Source organism: Macaca fascicularis, chromosome 15 (assembly GCF_037993035.2).
Source record: "Macaca fascicularis isolate 582-1 chromosome 15, T2T-MFA8v1.1".
In the NCBI taxonomy this organism is placed as follows: Eukaryota; Metazoa; Chordata; class Mammalia; order Primates; family Cercopithecidae; genus Macaca; species Macaca fascicularis.
The window spans coordinates 92,334,358-92,348,944 of record NC_088389.1 but is presented as its reverse complement, the minus strand read 5'-3'; the positions used below and the strand labels follow the sequence as shown (position 1 = coordinate 92,348,944).

At 46.1% G+C, this 14,587-nt stretch overlaps 1 long non-coding RNA gene across 8 annotated transcripts in view; it reads left to right on the top strand.

The window, feature by feature from the left end:
- Positions 1-14,587, top strand: part of LOC123569226 (uncharacterized) — a 57,729-nt gene that overhangs the window by 8,062 nt on the left and 35,080 nt on the right. For 5 of the 8 annotated variants that reach the window (XR_012424708.1, XR_010581576.1, XR_012424706.1 and 2 more), the window contains exon 2: positions 5,401-5,518. This is a non-coding gene — a long non-coding RNA (uncharacterized lncRNA). Of the gene's footprint in view, positions 1-5,400; positions 5,519-11,223; positions 11,365-14,587 lie in introns of all 8 variants that reach the window. The other 3 variants (XR_012424707.1, XR_012424709.1, XR_010581578.1) reach the window with 1 other exon arrangement.

The window sequence follows — 14,587 nt, the reverse complement described above, 5'->3', positions numbered from 1 at the left end:
CAGCATTTAGAAAGTTTCTCAGCAAGGCAGACTTACTTCTGCAGAAGGCTGCTGCCTGCGTCTGTCATGATTGCAAGAACACACCAAACAAAGGAGAGAAGGATTTTTATCCCTAACGCAGCTCCAGTTTCTGTGTCCTCTCCCCATTGGCTGGAGTTGGAACCCACAATCCAAGTTAACCCGATTAGCTAAGACTTACATTTTTCCAAATAGGATAAAAGCATAATTTGCGAAGAGAGGAGGGGAGGGAGAGACTGTCTGTTACCAATTAGCTGGGAAGGCATGTTTGGGCTCGGCAAAGGCATGAAGGGTTGTTTACAGAAAAAGAACTTATTGTTTTTAGCAGTGTGAAAGGACACTAGCGGTTACAAGGAACAAGGGAATTTGAAGCGGAACTTAATTATTTCAGGCAAACTCCTGACCTCAGGTGATCCCCCAACCTCAGCCTCCCAAAATACTGGGATTACAGGCATGAGCCACCATGCGCAGCCAAGACTTCTTTCTTTTTTTTTTGAGATGGAGTTTCGCTCTTATTGCCCAGGCTAGAGTGCAATGTTGAGTGCAATGTCATGGTCTCAGCTCACTGCAACCTCCACCTACCAGGTTTAAGTGATTCTCCTGCCTCAGCCTCCCAAGTAAATGTGATTACAGTGGCCCGCCACCACACCCGGCTATTTTTTTTTTTTTTCCAGACAGAGTCTTGCTCTTTCACCCAGGCTAGAGTGCAATGGCGTGATCTCGGCTCACTGAAACTTCTGCCTCCCAGGTTCAAGTGATTCTCCTACCTCAGCCTCCCAAGTAGCTGGGATTACAAACACCCGCCACCATGCCTTGCCAATTTTTGTATTTTTTGGTAGAGAGAGGGTTATACCATGTTGGTCACGCTGGTCTTGAACTCCTGACCTCAGGTGATCCACCTGCCTCGGCCTCCCAAAGTGCTGGGATTACAGGCGTGAGCCTCTGTGCCTGGCTAATTTTTGTATTTTTAGTAGAGACGTGGTTTACCATGTTGGCCAGGCTGGCCTGAACTCCCAATCTCAGGTGATCCACTCACCTCTGCCTCCCAAAGTGCTGGGATTACAAGGGGGAGCCTGTCTCTCTCTCTCTCCATTGCAAAATCCCATTGCAGTCGTCCCTAGATCTATCAAGATAGTATTGAATAAAGTCTGTGTGACTGCAGGGTGCAGTGGCTCATGCCTGTAATCCCAGCACTTTGGGAAGCCAAGGCAGGTGGATCACAAGGTCAGGAGTTTGAGACCAGCCTGACCAACGTGCCAAAACCCTGTCTGTACTAAAAATACAAAAATGAACCAGGCACGGTGGTGCACACCTGTAGTCACGGCTACTCAGGAAGTTGAGGTGGGAGAATCTCTTGAACCCGGGAAGCGGAGGTTGCAGTGAGCTGAGATCGAGCCACTGAATTCCAGCCTGAGCAACACAGTAAGACTCCTTCTCTCTCTCTGTTTTTTTTGTTTTTTGTTTTTTGTGACGGAGTCTCACTCTGTTGCCAGGCTGGAGTGCAGTGGCATGATCTCAGCTCACTGCAACCTCTGACTGCCTGGTGCAAGCGATTCTCCTGCCTCAGCCTCCTAAGTAGCTGGGATTATAGGCACGTGCCACCATACCTGGCTAATTTTTGTATTTTTAGTAGAGACAGGATTTCACCATGTTGGCCAGGATGGTCTCAAACTCCTAACCTCGTGATCCGCCTGCCTCAGCCTCCCAAAGTGCTGGGATTACACGCATTAGCCACTGCACCTGGCCGAGACTCCTTCTCTCAAAACACACACACACACACACACACACACACACACACACACACACATACCTGTGACCTGTGTCCTAAAACAAACACTTAAGACTTTTTTTTTTTTTCCTCAAAGTGCTGGGATTACAGGCATGAGCCACTGTGCCCGGACAAGAGTTTATTTTTTCATAAGGGTCATGTCCGGGAGCAGTGGCTCACGTCTGTAATACCGGCATTTTGGAAGGCCAACGCGGGTGGACTGCCTGAGATCAGGAGTGCAAGACCAGCCTGGCCAACATGATGAAACCCTGTCTCTACTAAAAATACAAAAATTAGCCGGACATGATGGCGGGCACCTGTAATCCCAGCTACTTGAGAGGCTCAGCTGAGATCGTGCCATTGCACTCCAGCCTTGGCAACAAGAGCAAAACTCCGTCTCAAAAAACATATATATATAAAAAGAAAAAGAAAAAATAAACTCTTCAAAAAATAAAAACAAAGAACATTAATAAGTCTTAGGAAGCATTAGACCTAGTTTCTTTTCTCTTCTTTTTTTCTTTTCTGTTCTTTGCTTTTGAGACAGAGTCTTACTCTGCTGCCCAGGCTGGAATACAGTGGCCCGATCTCAGCTCACTGAAGCCTCTATCTCCCAGGTTCAAGTGATTCTCGTGCCGCAGCCACCTGAGTAGCCGAGGTTACAGGTGCACACAACCATACCTGGCTAATTTTTGTATTTTTAGTAGAAATGGGGTTTCACCATCTTGGCCAGGCTGGTCTTGAACTCCTGACCTCAGGTGATATGCCCGCCTAGGCCCCTCAAAGTGCTGTGATTACAGGCGTGAGCCACTACACCCAGCCTACGAGCCTAGACCTAGTTTTAGTTCCTTTTTTTGCTTCACTCCATGGTAGCATAGGAAACTAGTTTCAATTCCGGATTCTACCATCTGTCTGTATGACTATGGGCCTTTGGTCAGTCTTTCTAAAATGAAGATATGAAGATTGCTCATCTTACAAATGAGTAAAAACTACCTGATACGTAGTGCAGGCTTTGTAAAGCACTCATCACGCTGCTTGTCATACTGTAAGCACTGATATGGCATAGGAAACCCAACCCCCAAGCATAGCACCTTGGAAGTTGAGAAAACAGCATACACTGGAAGGCCACTGTCACATCTCCCTCATCCTTCTCTGAAGCAGGCCATAAAGCCTAGGAAGGTCATCCTCTTATCTCCCTTGAAAACCCTCATGTGACAGGTGTCCTGCCCTGTATCAGGGTGGAAAGAATGTCATACAGGGCTGCCAAGAAGAATCTGAACAAACAGGTCTTGCTAATCTCATGTCCCCAATTTATTACCGTGAGATCATACCCAGTTTGTTCAATCATACTTCTGCACAACTATCCACTTTCTCAACCCTATGCATAAAAGTACACAGGCTTTTCTTTGGGTCTTTATTTCCTTAGGAAAACTCCCCATCATGTAAAACTTATATTACATAAATGTATATGCTTTTCTCTTGTTAATCTGTATTTTGTTATAGGAGTCTCAGCCATGAGCCTTAAGTAAGGAAAACTTGCTTTTTCTTCTCTACACACTCAAATAAATTAGTTTGCCTCCTTTTCCGTACTTACCCAATATAAAATAGTAAAATGCCTCTTTTTTTTTTCTCTTTTTTTCCTGAGATAGAGTCTTGCTCTATCGCCCAGGCTGGAGTGCAGTGGTGTGATCTAGGCTCACTGCAACCTCCACCTCCCAGGTTCAAGCAATTCTCCTGCTTTTGCCTCCAGAGTAGCTGGAATTACAGGCGCCTGCCACCATGCCTGGCTAATTTTTTTGCATTTTTATTAGAGAGGGGGTTTCACCATGTTGGCCAGGCTGGTCTCAAACTCCTGACTTCAGGCAATCTACCCATCTTGACCTCCCAAAGTGCTGGGATTGCAGGTGTGAGCCACTGCGCCCGGCCTCTTAGTAAGACTTAATTTCTGTCTGGGCACAGTGGTTCACGCCTGTAACCCCAACACTTTGAGAGGCTGAGGCGGGTGGATTACTTGAGGTCAGGAGTTCGAGACCAGCCTGACCAACATGGTAAAACGCCATCTCTAATAAAAATACAAAAAACATTAGCCAGGTGTGGTGGTGGTGCCTGTAATCCCAGCTACTCGGGTGGCTGAGGCATGAGAATCAGTTGAATCCAGGAGGTGGAGGTTGCAGTGAACTGAGATTGCGCCACTGCACTCCAGGCTGGGTGACACAGCAAAAATCCATCTCAAAAAAATAAAAAAATAAAAAATAAAAAAAATACTTAATTTGTGCTGTGCCACCAAAAAAATGTGCATGCCAGAAACTGTACTTTACACTATGGCATTTTATGTAACTGTCTTATTTCCTCCATGAGACTGCAGTGGTCTGAAGTGTAGAGGATTGACCTTGACCAAATGTGTTTTCTAGCCTTCCACCATCTGCCACAGACTGACACATGTACTAAGTTGTACCCTGTAAATACTTCATAAATAGTTATTTAAGGCATAAATCGGCAGAGAGTAGAGTTTTTGTTTTGTTTTGTTTTGTTTTTGGTTTTGGTTTTTTTGAGACGGAGTCTCACTCTGTCGCCCAGGCTGGAGTGCAGTGGTCAGATCTCGGCTCACAGCAAGCTCCGCCTCCCGGGTTTACGCCATTCTCCTGCCTCAGCCTCCCGAGTAGCTGGGACTACAGGTGCCCGCCACCTCGCCCGGCTAGTTTTTTTTTGTATTTTTTAGTAGAGACGGGGTTTCACCGTGTTAGGCAGGATGGTCTTGATCTCCTGACCTCGTGATCCGCCTGGCTCAGCCTCCCAAAGTGCTGGGATTACAGGCTTGAGCCACTGCTCCCGGCCTTGTTTTGTTTTTTTAACAAAAAAGAGCAAATGCTGAAAAAACTTGCTGTTACCATGCACACACGACATGAGGTCTTTGGAACTGGTTCAGGAAGATTTCCTTCTTCCCATGCTCCACCCTCTTCATTACAAAGATGAAATTATTTTTGTGTCGAATATTTATTTATTGATTGAGATGGAGTTTTGCTCTTGTTGCCTAGTCTGAAGTGCAATGACATGATCTTGGTTCACTGCAACCTCCATCTCCTGGGTTCAAGCAATTCTTCTGCCTAGCCTTCCAAGTAGCTGGTATTACAGGCATGCACCACCATGCCTGGCTAATTTTGTATTTTTAGTAGAGATGGGGTTTTGCTCGGCCTCCCAAAGTGCTGGGATTACAGGCTTGAGCCACCGCGCCCGGCCTTTTTGTTTGTTTTTTGAGACAGACCCTCGCTCTGTTGCCCAGCCTGGAGTGTAATGTCATGTGATATTCACTCACTGCAACCTCCTCCTCCCAGGTTCAAGCAATTCTGTCTCAGCTTCCTGAATAGCTGGGACTACAGGCATCCGCCACCACACCCGGCTAATTTTTTGTATTTTTAGTAAAGTTTCACCATATTTCACCATATTGGTCAGGCTGGTCTCGAACTCCTGACCTCAGGTGATCCACCCACCTTGGCCTCCCAAAGTGCTGGGATTACAGGCTTGAGCCACCATGCCCAGCTATGGCCGATGATGATGATGATGATGATGATGATGATGATGATGATGATTATTGAGATAGAGTCTTGCTCTGTTGCCAGGCTGGAGTGCAGCGGCGCTATCTCGTCTCACTGCAACCTCCACCTCCCAGGTACAAGCGATTCTCCTGCCTCAGCCTTCGGAGTAGCTGGGATTACAGGCGCCCACCACCACGCCCAGGTAATTTTTTTTTTTAGTAGAGACAGGGTTTCACCATGTTGGCCAGGATGGTCTCAGACTCTTGACCTCATGATCTGCCCGCCTTGGCATTCCAAAGTGCTGAGATTACAGGAGTGTATTTTTTAAGTTTTTTTTTTTTTTTTTGAGACAGGGTCTTGCTCTGTCACCCAGGCTGGAGTGCAGTGGCATGATCTTGGCTCACTGCAACCTCTGCCTCCTGGCATCAAGCAATTCTCGTGCTTTACCCTCCCGAGTAGCTGGGATTACAGGCACACAACACCACACCTGCCTAATTTTTCTATGTTTTGTAGAGATGGGGTCTCTCCATGTTGCCCAGGCTGGTCTTGAACTCCTGGCTTCAAGTGATCCTCTAGCCTCAGCCTCCCAAATTGCTGGGATTACAGGCATGAGCCGATGCACCCACCCTGTGTTTATTCTTTTAAAGGATAGTAAAGTAGAGGGAGAGGGAGGGAATTGCAGGTTAGATTTTTTGTTTGTTTCTCTGTTTTTTAGTTAATGTCTCCCCGGAAATCTCTATGGTGCTTCACTTTCTAGTTTAGTTCCTGCTAACTTTAATAGCTCAACTGTTACCCTAACAGGGGTGTCAGTGGGAGAGCCCTGGGGAAGTGGGTTTCCCTGGGGAGGAACGTTTCTACGTTCAGAAAAGACTTGGCTTGGGTTTTGTCAGGAGGGAAAAATGGGTCAGTGACTCAGAAAAGCTTGCCTGAAAGCTGACATCTAGTGTTCACTTCTGAAAATATGTCCTGACACCCTAATCCTGAGGTTTTCTATCCCAAGAACTGTTTTTATTGATCTTACTGTAACGCACCAGATTTCAAGAACTTTTGACTACCCAAAGAAGCACAACTTAGAAAATAATTATGGTTTTCACTTTGTTTTAATCACAAGACATATAATACTGCCAAAATAGAACTTTGGATCAACAGACATGATAGCAGTTACTATTATTTTATTTTATTTCATTTTATTTATTTATTTGTTTTTGAGACAGAGCCTCACTCTGTTGCCCAGGTTGGAGTGCAATGGCACAATCTCAGCTCACTGCAACCTCCGCCTCCCGGGTTCAAGCTGTTCTCCTGCCTCAGCCTCCCAAGTAGCTGGGAGTGTAGGCACACGCCACCAGGCCTGGCTAAGTTTGTATTTTTAGTAGAGATGGGGTTTCACCATGTTGGCCAGGCTGTTCTCGAACTCCTGACTTCAGGTGATTCACCTGCCTCAGCCTCCCAAAGTGCTGGGATTACAGGCGTGAGCTACTGCACCCAGCCAGCAATTATTTTATTTGAGATAGAATCTCACTTTGTCACCCAGGTCTGATTTTGCAGTGGCACAGTCATGGCTCACCACGGCCTAGATCTCCTGGGCTCAAGCAATCCTCTCACCTCAGCCTACCGAGTAGCTGAGGCCATAGGCCTGCACCATCGTGGCCAGCTAACTTTTAAATTTATTTTTATAGAGACAGGGTCTCACTATGCTGCCCAGGCTGGTCTCAAATTCCCAGGCTCAAAGGATCCTCCTGCCTCAGCCATCTAAAGTGCTGGGATTTCAAGCATGTGCCACCTTGCCTGACTCCAATTTATTTTTCATTTTTATTTTTATTTTATTTTTTGGGAAGGGTCTTGCTTTGTTGCCCAGGGTGGAGTGCACTTGTGCAATCTCAGCTCCCCGCAGCCTTGACCTCCTGGGCCTGGCCAGTCCTCCCACCTCAGCCTCCCAAATAGCTGGGACTATAGGTACATGCCACCACGCTGGCTAATTTTTAATTTTCTGTAAAAACAAGAGTCTCACAGCCCAGCATGGTGGCTCACGCCTGTAATCCTAGCACTTTGGGAGGCTGGGGCAGGAGGACCACATGAGACCAGCCTGGGCAAGAGAGTGGGAACCCTCTCTCTCTCTTTTTAAATTATTTTTTATCTTTTTTTTTTAAACAGGCTCTTGTTCTGGCACCTAGGCTGGAGTGCAGTAGTGTGATCTTGGCTCACTGCAGCCTCGACTGCCAGGGCTCAAGTGATCCTCTCACCTCAGCCCCCCAAGTAGCTGGGACTACAGGCACGTACCACCACGGCCTACTAATTTTTTTTTTAATGATACGGAGTCTCACTCTGTCACCAGGATGGAGTGCAGTGGTACCATCTCATCTCCCTGCAACCTCTGCCTCCCAGGTTCAAGCAGTTTTCCTGCCTCAGCCCCCTAAGTAGCTGGGATTACAGGTGCACACCACCACGCTCAGCAAATTTTTATATTTTTAGTAGAGATGGGTTTCAGCATGTTGGCCAGGATGGTCTCAATCTCTTGACCTTGTGATCCTCTCGCCTCAGCTTCCCAAAGTGCTGGGATTACAGGCATGAGCCACCGTGCCCGGCCTGGACTTCTTTTCTTTTGAGACAGGGTCTCACTATGTTGCCCAGGCTGGAGTACAGTGGCGCAATCTCAGCTCACTGCAACCTCTGCCTCCCAAGTTCAAGCAATTCTCCTGCCTCAGCCTCCCGAATAGCTGGGACTACAGGTGCCCGCCACCATGCTTAGTTAATTTTTGTATTTTTAGTAGAGACGGGGTTTCACCATGTTGGCCAGGCTGGTCTTGAACGCCTGACCTCAGGTGATCTGCCTCCCTCAGCCTTCCAAAGTGCTGAGGTTACATGCGTGAGCCGATGCGCCTAGCCAAAAAAAGGACCTCTATAGGAAGGACAAATAGGTTTCTCTAAAAAAGACAAATGTATTTTTAGAAGAACAAATGGAAGACATGCAAACATTATCACAAACTTTCTTATATAGCTGTGAGTGGTCTTTTTCAGGGTCATAAAACTCGGCCAGAGAGGGGATTTATGGTAGGTTTACTCTTGGTCTCTCCCCTGGGAGTAGAAGCCACCCCAAACAGGAAATTTATGTCAGTCCTCATTTCTCAGAAGTTTCTACTTTTAATCAAATAAGGGAAGTCCCAAGGAAGCTTCTTTGTGCATCTGTTCCATCTCAGATGTCTTCAGCTTAAAATAATCTTTATACTAACTCCGGTGTTCTGAGTGGGACCCCACAATTGTATGTTTAATCACCTTGTGAAACTTGACAAGTATTTAACACAACATTTTCTGATTTGGAATATTTTAGAGAATGTGATTCATTAATAAATCACATTTATTCATTAATAAATCACATTCATTAATAATTCTCATGCCTCAGCCTCCCAAGTAGCTGGAATGAATAAATTTTATTTATTAATTTATCAAAAAAAGAGATAATTGGTTTAACAGTGCTCGGATTACAGGCATGAGCCACCATGCCCGGCCAGCAGTATGTATTTTAATGGACTGGCAAACAGTCAATTGTTCCCTTTTTTGCTTTTTTAAATTTCAAGCCTTGTCACTGAGTCGTAAGACAATTGTTCATGATGTCATAAATATAATTTTACTTCAATAAACTATAATATACTTGTAGCATTCCAGGCTCTTTTTAGTGTGTGTGTGTGTGTCTGTGTGTGTGTTCTTTTTAAAATTTTTAATTATTGACTGAGCACAGTGGCTCATTCCTGTAATCCTAGCACTTTGGGAGGCCAAAGCGGGTGAATCACTTGAGGTCAGGAGTTCAAGACCAGCCTGGGCAATATGGTGAAACTGCGTCTCTACTAAAAATACAAAAATTAGCCAGGCATAGTGACACACATCTGTAATTCCAGCTACTTGGGAGGGTAAGGCATGAGAATCACTTGAACCCGGGAGGTGGAAGTTTCAGTAAGCCGAAATCGCACCACTGCACTCCAGTCTGGGTGACAGAATGAAACTCTGTCTCAAAAAAAAAAAAAAAAACAGTTTTCAGGCCTTTCTTTTTTTTCTTAGAGACAGGATTTCACTCTGTCTCCCAGACTGGAGTGCAGTGGCACAATCATAGTTCACTGCGGCCTTGAACTCTTGGGCTCAGAGAATCCTTCCTCAGCCTCCTGAGTGGCTGGGACTACAGGCATGCCACCATGCCTAGCTATTTTTATTTCATTTATTTATTTCTGAAACAGAGTCTTGCTTTGTCACCTAGGCTGGAGTGCAGTGGTGCAATCTCGGCTCACTGCAACCTCTGCCTCCTGGGTTCAAGCAATTCTCCTGCCTCAGCCTCCCAAGTAGCTGGGACTACAGGTGTGCACCACCACGGCTGGCTAATTTTTGTATTTTTAGTAGTAACAGGGTTTCACCATGTTAGTCAGGCTGGTCTTGAACTCCTGACCTCATGATCCACTTGCCTTGGCCTCCCAAAGTGGTGGGATTACAAGTGTGAGTCATTGCGTCCGGTCTTTTTAAAATCTTATTACCATATTTCAGCTAGGACAAAATGCTGTTATTTCAGAAATACAGCCATTGCTCTTTCAGTTTGGTCTCGGCTGGCAAAAAGGTGGCCTTGTTATGTAAATAAAGCCCCTTTAATAGTTAAAATTAAAAATCTTTTCTTTTCTCTTACTTTTTTCCCTCTTGTTGGCTGTTTTCCTCCCACTTCAGAGGCCTTGTTCCCAGTAATTTAGGATTCCCCTTCTGATTTGACCAAGACAGAAACAAACAACAAAACAGTTAAGCACAACTAACAATGATGACACAAATTATACTATTTCTGAGTGCTCTAAGTGTAAGCAGAAGCTAACACCAGCTGGTTGTTCATGCTAATTTTAGTTATTTAAGAGAATTTGCAGGAAGACAGAATCCCAAACCAGTTTCTTACCTAGTGATGGAGCCCAAGCTGGAGACCGCTCTCCACTGATGCAGAAGCAGATGAATTCGCCTTCCTTGGTGGAAGTGAGTAGAAAAACTCCCACAAAAAGGGAGTTTTTTTTTTTTTAAACAGCAAATAAACCTCAGACCCCCAGCTGAAAAATGCTGGAAGATCAGAGATTCCTGGAGGAAAGAGGTCCTGGACTTTGGCAAATTGTCTTGTCAGTTTGGGCTATAAGGTGCCCAAGCCAACACCAAGCACCGAGAGGCGAACTGCTGCAGGCTGGGCCACTTTCATCTAGGATCCCTTCCTGATTACCAGATGTCAATGGAGGAAAATGATGAGACAAGTCTCAATCATTTTAGGAGATTTATTTGCCAAAGTGAAGAAAGCGCCCAGGAGACTGGTCTGTGCTTTCTCCGAAGATGATTTTGAGGGTTCCAAATTTAAAGGGGAAAGGGCAGGATATTGAGAAGCACACAGTTTTTACATAAACAAAAGAGGCTGGGAAAAAATGTGGGGAATCTGCATTTTACATAAGACAATACGGACAAAATGGGGTAGGGGAACAATCAGGTATACATTTGTGTCTGGTGGGCTGGGGTGACTGCACCTGTAAAGATAAGCTATCAATTTGCATTGTTGGCTGGGCACAGTGGCACACGCCTGTAATCCCAGTACTTTGGGAGGCTGAGGCAGGTGGATCACCTGAGGCTGGGAGTTTGAGACCAACCTGGCCAAGGCAGTGAAACCCGGTCTCTACTAAAAATACCAAAAAAAAAAAAAATTAGCCAGGTGTGGTTGTGGGCACCTGTAATCCCAGCTACTTGGGAGGCTGAGGCAGGAGAATGGCATGAACCCAGGAGGCGGAGCTTGCAGTGAGCTGAGATCCTGCCACTGCACTCCAGCCCGGGCGACACAGAGTGAGACTCCGTCTCAAGAAAAAAAAAAAAAATTTTTTTTTGCATTGCCATGGTGAACCTCTTTTTTTTTTTTTTGAGATGGAGCCTCGCTCTGTCGCCCAGGCTGGAGTGCAGTGGCAGGATCTTGGCTCACTGCAAGCTCCGCCTCCCAGGTTCATGCCATTCTCCTGCCTCAGCCTCCTGAGTAGCTGGGACTACAGGCATCCGCCACCACGCCCGGTAAGTACTAAAGGACTGTTAATTCATTCAACAAACATTATGTGATCTAGGCACTTAGAATACATCAATCAACTAAGCTGACAAAGATCCTTTCACTTGCGGAGCTCAATCTTAGTGGAGGGATGGAGGAAATAAACAGTGCACAATAAATAAGTGAAGGTTAGAGTATGCAGGAAGTTAAGTGCTATGGATGAAAGAAAAAGTACAGCAGTGTAGCAGGGTCAGGAGTGCTGGGTGGTGGGTGGCAGTGCTGAATGGGTGATCAAGGTGTCCTTTTTGGGTTTTTTTTTTTTGAGATGGAGTCTCGCTCTGTCACCCAGACTGGAGTGTGGTGGTACAATCTCGGCTCAATGCAGCCTCCACCTCCTGGGTTCCAGGGATTCTCCTGCCTCAGTCTCCTGAGTAGCTAGGAGTAGCCTCCTGAGTAGCTGGGATTACAGGCACATGCCACCACGCCTAGCTAATTTTTGTATTTTTAGTAGAGACGGGGTTTCACCATGTTGGCTAGGCTGGTCTCAAACTCCTGATCTCAGGTGATCCACCTGTCTCGGCCTCCCAAAGTGCTAGGATTACAGGCATGAACCACCATGCCCAGCCAAGATGTCCTATTTGAGAGGATAATGAGAGTTGAGCAAAGGCCAAAGGAGATGAGGACATTAGCCCAAAAAATATGTGAGAAAGAATATTCCAGGCAGAGGGGGTACCTAAAACAGGCCCTAAGAGAGAAGCATGAGAATCTTTTTTTTTTTTTTTTTTTTTTTTTTTTTTTTTTTGAGACGGAGTCTCGCTGTGTCGCCCAGGCTGGAGTACAGTGGCTGGATCTCAGCTCACCGCAAGCCCCACCTCCCGGTTTTACGCCATTCTCCTGCCTCAGCCTCCCGAGTAGCTGGGACTACAGGCGCCCGCCACCTCGCCCGGCTAGTTTTTTGTATTTTTTAGTAGAGACGGGGTTTCACCGTGTTAGCCAGGATGGTCTCGATCTCCTGACCTCGTGATCCGCCCGTCTCGGCCTCCCAAAGTGCTGGGATTACAGGCTTGAGCCACCGCGCCCGGCCAGCATGAGAATCTTACAGGATAACAAGGCCAGTGTGGTTTGAGGGAGTGAATGGAAGGGGAGGGCCAGGCTGAGCTTAGAGAGGGTGCTCAGTATCCCATATGTGGCCCTCCAGACCACCCTTCACCTTCTTCCATCCTGCTGTGAGTCCAGGGAGGTGCCCTCTAGGGACTACCCCCTTGCCATCTGGCTTTCTGTTGGATCTCCTAACAGGGCACCCACAAAAGAGAGCGAGTGAGGAGAGTGGCATCTGGGTATTCATTACTCTTGCTCCCTCTAAGCAAGATGCCCACTGGCTGGCTGCATCCCTATCCCTCAACTGAAGGGATTCAACTCCTGACAGGTGGCTATCGCTTTAGTCCTCTCTGTTTGGGGGATCTGGTACCACTCCGTTCCTTGCCCCTTCCAGCATAGGGATGCTGTAAAAGCCCTGCTGTTACTAGACCCAAGGTTGCTGTACAATCATTCCCTTTCCTCTGCTCACACCTTTTAGAATAACCCCTTTTTAAAATTCTCCTTGAACTATCCTAATTTGAACATGCCAGCTGTTTCCTGCTAGAACCATGACTAACAGAATTCGGTCATTTCAGGCCTTGAAGGCTATTCTAAGGATTTTGGATTTTACTCTGAATGAAACCAGAAGCCATGAGAGTATTTTCTACAGAAGGGTGATGTGATCCGACTTAGCTTTTAAAACACTCACTCCGGCTGCTGTGTTGAGACTAGGGGGCTGGGGCGGGGAGGGTAGTAGGGTAGAGGCAGAGACACCTGTTAGGGGGATCCTGCAATGATAATACAGCTAACTAAGGTGTTCACTGTGGAGGCAGTTGAGAAAAGGTCAGATTTGGGACATGTTTTGAAGGTAGAGCCAACATGACGTCCTGATGACTGGTGCAGTGGAAGAAAGCAGGCTTTGGCATAAACAACTAAAAGGATGGAATTGCTGTCATTTACAATGGGAAAGGCCATAGTGGAGCACGTATAGAGAGGAAGATCATGAGTTCAGTATTGACACATCAATTTTCAGATATTTATTGGACATCTGTGAGGAGATGTCAAGAAGGCAGTTGGGGCTAGGCGTGGTGGCTTACACCTGTAATCCCAGCACTTTGGGAGGCGGAGGTGAACGGATCACAAGGTCAGGATATCGAGACCATCCTGGCTAACACGGTGAAACCCCGTCTCTACTACAAATACAAAAAATTAGCCGGGCATGGTGGCGGGCACCTGTAGTCCCAGCTACTCGGGAGGCTGAGGCAGGAGAATGGTGTGAACCCGGGAGGTGGAGCTTGCAGTGAGCTGAGATCACGCCACTGCACTCCAGATTGGGTGACAGAGCAAGACTCCGTCTCAAAAAAAAAAAAGAAGGTAGTTGGATGTAAAAGTATGGCATTTGATAAATGTATAACCAGAGGTGCATAGGAGATAAAATTTAAACCCATGAGACATGGTAAGATCAGCAAGATCACCAAGAAAGTGAGGGTTAGATACAGAAGAGGACCATAAATTACACTTGGAGACACTCCAAATGAAAAGGTGATGAGAAGAGAGAATTAGAAAAAAAAAAAAAAAAAAAAAAAAAAACACTGAGAAGGAGCAGACATAGAAGTAGGGGAAAACCAAGAGAATGGGTGTCCTAGAAGTCAAATTTTAAAAGCATGTTATACCCAGGCGTGATGGCCTGTGCCTGTAGTCCCATCTACTCAGGAGGGTGAGGTGGGAAGTGGAGGCTGCAGTGAGCCAAGATCAGGTCACTGCACTGCAGCCTGGGTGACAGAGTGAGACCCCATCTAAATTAAAAAAAAAAAAAAAGGCATGTCGGGGAGAAGACAGTGATCTTATTTTGAACCAATGGAGGAAAAAACTGGGTGAAATGTCTTTGAGATAGCATGGGAGATGAGTCATTGAGTCTTTGGTGATTATAGATAATTCAGTCACCATTATGTTTATGACTTGTTGTTCTTATCATAATCTCTCATCACCTTGTCTCCTAAGTAGACTTGGAAGCTCGATATTGTACACCTTATTAGGAATATACTCAATTGTCTTCTAGTATGGGAAAAATTCGTCTTGTGTGTGGAGTAAACATTTCTGCCATTACCACCATGAATATCATATTCCCTTTATCCTCACCGTGTCCCTCAAAACCAAGAAAACATCTGCGTGTAG